The 6,509-nt window shown below is 39.1% G+C and overlaps 1 pseudogene; it reads left to right on the top strand.

The window, feature by feature from the left end:
- The first annotated feature begins 3,354 nt into the window (after positions 1-3,354).
- Positions 3,355-5,724, top strand: LOC132047760 (serine/threonine/tyrosine-protein kinase HT1-like; annotated as a pseudogene).
- Positions 5,725-6,509: the final 785 nt, after the last annotated feature.

The following is a 6,509-nucleotide window of genomic DNA, read 5'->3' as shown; positions in this document are numbered from 1 at the left end:
AAATAGTATTTTGGCCTCGCAAATAAGATATAAGCTCAAAGGGGTAAATTGGAAAAAAGGAGGTACGAAATTGGGTGTCAACAGTACCATTTGAACCCTCAAAGACCACTTATACTGTGTCATTTAGACACAAAATTAACATGCAGCCAAACAACACAGGTGCGTGTAATTCACACGCAAAAATGACCAATAAAATAATGACACGTGGATTTTACTTAAAAAAATTAAAAAAACAAAAGTTACCCCCCCCCCCCCCAAACACCTTCTCCTCCACTCGTATGTTTCTCTGACTCGCCGGAACTGACCTGTTACACCTCAAAAAATTTTGCGTCGTTTGCATTGTGAGTAAACTAACGTAATCTCAGAGAGGTCATGGAATCCTTATAAGGTTAAGGAATACTTATAACAAGTGCTAAGCAAGTGTCTAAAGGTTCCGGGATCAAGCGAATCGAAGGAATTAAGTTTGTCGAAATTTTGGGAAAATTTGGCAGAATTTTGGACAGGAAATTTTGGTCTAACTTGAGAGAGCTATATCTCCTAGAATATGAGGAGTTATGGAATGCATAACCTATGTAAATTGAAGTTCAGAGACTTGTCTTTCCAATGTAATTGACAAATCGCAAATCCGAGATGTATGGTGGAAGATACGGCCCGTACAAAATTGTACGATTTCTCTATGCAACTCGACGGTTGCAAGTCGACGGACCGTCGAATAACAACGGTACCGTCGATGCTGCCGTCGAGTTGAGGCAGTGGAAACTTCTCTTTTGCTATAAATAAGAAGGGCCACGACCTTGAGGCTCATTATTCATCAAAAAACGGATCCTTCTAGACCCTATAAGCTCTCTCAAACACTCCAAAACATCCCAAACTATTTCAAGAGAGGATCAAGCTTCAAATCCTCAACTAGTTCATGAAAAGTGATTGTTCTTGCTTCTACTTGATGTTGTGGTAAGTTTGATCTTGAAGCAAGTTGTGTGAGGTGAAGTTTTTCAAGTTATAAGGTATGTTCTTCATCTTGACTTTGATATTAAGTTGTTTTTGGAAGATTTTAATGGTTTAAAGTAAAGGAAAACATGGCATAAAGGTCGTAGGTGGATATGTTGATGTTGTTGGCTTATGGACTGATTTTCGAAGGAAGTTTCGGATGGATTTGTATATGTTTGTCATGTAGTATCTTGATTATGTTATTGTTGATGTTGTTATTGGTTTTTGGGAGCTGTTTTGGAATTGGTTCAGAATAGATAATATAGGGGAAATGTTGTCTGAATTCCGTTAACTTATTAACTAGCTAAGTTTGAGTGTGTAAGTGTTTATATGGCCTGATTGTTTTATGAATCATCTTAGATGTAGATTTGCAAGCTCGGAAAGTAGACTTTGAGTGGCTAAGTAAGCAGCAAGGTATGTTAAGATTGTCCCTTTCTTTCTTAAGGCATGATCCTATTGTTATAAACTTTCACAAATGATGTCCATAATGATTCCTCTCATAGAAATGCTAGAAGCTTATATTCTTGATGTTCTCTTATGATATCATTGATGAAATTGTCTCATGATTATGAATCTTTATCTTATGGTTGTTGATCTTATTCATTGATGTTGATCTCATCTTATGATTATTGTTCCTTCAAGATGAGATATGTTCATGATGATAGCTCCATAATGATAATCGAAGGTTTACCGAACTTATGTCACTCCGATGGAATCATAGCTTTTCTTTGGGCTCTCATGCATGCTTTATATATATGTATGTATTTTCTCACACCGAGCCGCGCTATAGTCAGTCGGGTACGACACCTATTGTGCAACCACTAATCAGTTGGGTATTCACACCGAGTCCCGTTAGGGCCGAGTACATTTAACACCGAGCATATATGGCCGGGTAAGGATAACACACACACACACACACACACACACACATATATATAAGTATAAAAATATTTTTTTCTAAAAAAAAAACTAAGCATGCATGGCATCCGCCTTAAAAGGCATTTAGAGGTACAGGCTGATCTCTCTTATCTTATGTTATCTCTATATTTTCATTATGTTGTTATTCATGCCTTACATACTTAGTACATTATTCGTAGTGACGTCTTTTTGTTCGTGGACGCTGCGTTCATGCCCGCAGGTAGACGGGGAGAAGGTTCAGACTCATAAGCTGACTTCTCAGCGGTTGTACAGGAGCACTCCACTTGTTCCGGAGTTGTAGTCCAGTTGGAATGATCCTTTTGTGTACAGATGGGTATGGCGGGGTCCTGTCCCGTCCTTATTATGTTATGCACTCCAGTTGAGGCTCGTAGACAGATATGTACAGTTAGATGTTCCATGACCTTCCCGGTCTATGTTTCATAGTATTATCGTTTTGATAGCCTTGTCGGCATGTATACTTGGGATCAGCTTGATGATGTATGTACATTATCCTTTGGACTTGTGTCCCATACAGTTTATGATATTTATGAGTTAGCATGATGGCCCACTCAGGTATGGATATAAGATGCATGTACGTGTTGTGGTGCTCGATAGGTTAGCTCCGGATGCCCGTCATGGCCCTCCGGTTGGGTCGTGACAAAAGTGGTATCAGAGCAGTTCGTCCTAGGGTTATCCACGAGTCGTGTCCAGTAGAGTCTTGTTTATGGGTGTGAAGCGCGCCATACTTATAAACAGGAGGTTGCAGGGCATTTAGGATGGTTACCCTTCTTTGTATCCTAGATCGTGCTATAGAGCTGAGTCATAGGGTATAAATCTTCAACCCTGACTTCTGTTGTTATATAGTTTGACGACGACTTCTTCAGAAAGGATTACGGGCGATTCGAGGATTGTAATGATGACAGGGGGAGAATTAAGTTACACTTTGGAGGAAGACCCAAGTGAGGGCGTACCCTCCATTGAGACGGACCCATCTGAGATCATATCTACTTTGGAAACAGACCCCTCGGAGATTCAGAATGAATCAGCGCTGCAGGTATCATCGACTTTGATAAGAGTAGAGGAGCCAGGAAAAGCTCCGATGTTGCCTGTTTCACCCTTGGCCATAGCTGGACACGGACACGTAAGGGAAAGGCCAATGCTAGGAGTTGAACCTCAAGCTTCAGATTATGGTAAACCAGCGGAGAGTGCAGGGCCTTCTGAGAAACCGAAGAGTTTGCAGCCTGAGGACCCTATTAACCAAGATTTGACGGCATCTTCGGAGCAAGGTTCAAATGAAGGTGGTGGTCAGACCTGACAGGTTAGTATAGTTGATACAATTGTTGAAGTTCTAGGTGGCGGTGAACGACCGATAGAAGGACAGCAGGAAGAACAATTTTCCCAGCCCATGTTAGAGCGATTTGTGCTAGATCAGGGTTCTAGAGTAGGGCTATGGAGAGGCTCACATCCGTCAGAATTCCAGGACCAGAGCAACCAATGATGAAGGTATATTTGTCGTTTTAATAAAGTGTTAAAATTAAGCAAGTATGAATTGAAATATTTTATGTTATGCAACAACGGTCAGTCATAATGCCCCAAACAATTATATTAGGAAAGGGAAACGAGTAATATTAAAGAGGAGCCTTAAGTGGAATCTTTGGTCAGACGATGGGTTAAAAAAAAGATGTTGAATATATTGATAGAACGGTGGAAAAAGATATGTTGTGGTAATAAGGCAATGGTATGATAAATTAGGGAAGGTATGTGTGGGAAAACATAGTTTGATGAAGAGATTATAATTATAGAATTACGAATGATGGGTGTCAAGAAGAATCTGTAAAATATGAATGTCTTGCAAGTAAGGGGAGATAGTTCAGTATGAGGGGATGAGTGATGACGCCAGGTACAATTAGTGTTGTATTAATGTTTATACACCTTTAAGGGTGACATCGATATATTATGTGTAATTCTGTTAAGATAAAATTTTGGAGTATTATTGATGGGACTTAAAAGAAGAGAAGTTTGATAGGATTTCTCAGTTGGGCGATAGCAAACGACTGTAGTTATACTGGTAGGGTTAGTTCTGTGGAAACAACTGATGAATATACAATTGATCTTTCTAAGCTGTTTCTTGGGCTAAGATTTGCACACGGTGCGCATAGTCAGCTTTACCATGGGAAATACAAGGATGAAGCTGTTGCAGTTAAAATTATTAGAATACCAGATGATGACGAAATTGGAGCTTTAGCAACTCGATTGGAGAATCAGTTTATTAGAGAAGTTACTCTCTTGTCTCGTCTCCACCATCCAAATGTTATAAAGGTAGTAAACTAGAATTACTTTTCTTAACTGGTTCATTTCATTTAAGTACATGAAATTTAATTGTATCTGATTATCTTGCCTATAAAAGTTTCATGACCCTATTAGTTTCATCATTTACCTTTATAACTAGAGTCTCTATTTCTAGATAATAGAGCAATTGTGGTAACTTGTCTTCCTTATAAAATTTCTTTGCAGTTCATAGGTGCATGCAAACAGCCACCAGTTTTTGGTGTTGTTACGGAGTATTTTTGGTGTTGTTACGGAGTATCTATCGGAGGGTTCATTGAGAGCACACCTGCATAAGCTTGAGCAGAAGTCCCTAACCTTGGACAAATTGATTGCACTTGCCATGGATATTGCTCGTGGAATGGAATATATTCACTCGCAAGGTGTTATTCATCGGGACCTCAAACCAGAGAATATACTTATCAATGAGGATTTTCACCTGAAAATTGCTGACTTTGGAATTGCTTGTGAAGAGGCATACTGTGATCTCCTGGTTGAAGATTCAGGTACTTACCGTTGGATGGCGCTAGAGACGATTAAGAGAAAATCATATGGCAGGAAGGTTGATGTATATGCATTTGGACTCATTCTATGGGAAATGGTGGCTGGAACTATTCCTTATGAAGATATGACACCCTTACAGGCTGCATTTGCTGTCGTAAACAAGGTATGATCCAAAATTCAGTGTTTTCTTATTCATCTATTCCTAGAACTCTTGTATGTGTTACTGTGAACTTTATAATAAGTTATCTTATGGCTTGCACATTTGGATAGTGGCATAAATAACTTTGATCTCTGCATGGCTGAACATTTTGATGTGAATTAGGAATATATTTAATTCTGAAAGAACTTGTCTTTGGGACCTTTCAGAATATGAGACCACCTATTCCTGGGGACTGCCCTTCAGCCATGAGAGCTTTGATTGAACTGTGTTGGGCTTTGCAACCAGATAAGAGGCCTGAGTTTTGGCAGATTGTGAAAGTAATGGAGCAGTTTGAATCATCAGTAGCTCATGACGGAACTCTGAATCTTGTTCAGAAGTCAACGTGTCAAGATCACAAGAAAGGCCTTCATCATTAGATCCAAAAGCTTGGTCCTGTACATCAAAATGCTTCATTACATCAAAATATTTCATCAATGCCAATGCCAATGCCGAAACCTAGATTCGCTTGAGTTTTCTGGATGATCTGACTTTTGTAGTTTTACCAGGTCTCTCTGTGTAATTAAACTGCTTTTGGTTACATACTGCTGTATATCCCTGCTCCTTCATTTAGCGAATGTGAATTATTAGGCTGTAGGCGTGCATTGAGGTGGCCTCTGTAATTTTACCTGATTAAGTATGATCATCAGATCTTGAATGCAAGTTCCATCTGAAAGGCTTGGTTTGGCCTTTTTAATTTTGCATGATGGTTACACAAAGTATGGTCATCAGATTATGGATGCAAATACCATCTGTAAGGCTAGGCTAAGCTGAATGGAATAAATTCTACACTCTTTTAAGTGGTATATTAAATACTTCTCAAGCCAAGACAATACTTGCATTGAACACTTATCCTGAAGTTCTCGGCTACCTTTAATATTGCAAGCATAATATTGCTTGCTTAAGATTCCTCAAATTGCATTGTCTGCTTGCTGCGTCAGGTGATTTTTGAGTCGACGATAAGGTTTATGATTTCCGGATATGTCGTTTGTTGAAGTTTGGCACCTACACGCCCCTGCTGCTGATTGTTAGTGACATAGGATTACTTATCAACTCAATATCTCTCTCTCTCTAAGGTTTGAATGAATAGATCTTCAGCGACTATCCTAAATATTTTGCATGCGAGATGGTTGTATTTGACACAGGACACCAACAGCTTAGAGGCATTGATTATAAAGATCTTTATAATTTTTCCCTTCCTTTCTTCTCAAATGGATTCACACAATTAAATAGTAGATATGTGAAGATGAATTGATGCTAAGGTGCAACACTTGTCTTATTTGTTTACATTTAACATTTGTTTCCAACTATGCCAACACCCTCTTTCATCCTTCATGTGTTGCCAGACTTTTGCTTTGCAGGGTGCAGGTCAGAGAAGATAGCCGGGCCAATGGTTCCGTACATTCTAAAAGGAAAGAAGATAATGTGATTGCCATCCTGCACATTAAATTACTTGCTACTTATTGCATCAACTTGCAGAGAGTTTGGTTTTCCTTTCATATAGGTATGTAAGCCCATCCACTCCGCTACATCTTGAATGGAAATTAAATTTCTCATTTATTACCCTACTGTTATGTCC

The sequence above is a fragment of the Lycium ferocissimum genome, chromosome 2 (assembly GCF_029784015.1).
Source record: "Lycium ferocissimum isolate CSIRO_LF1 chromosome 2, AGI_CSIRO_Lferr_CH_V1, whole genome shotgun sequence".
NCBI classification, from domain to species: Eukaryota; Viridiplantae; Streptophyta; class Magnoliopsida; order Solanales; family Solanaceae; genus Lycium; species Lycium ferocissimum.
The sequence above is the reverse complement of the archived record's forward strand: the minus strand, read 5'-3'. Positions and strand labels throughout refer to the sequence as shown.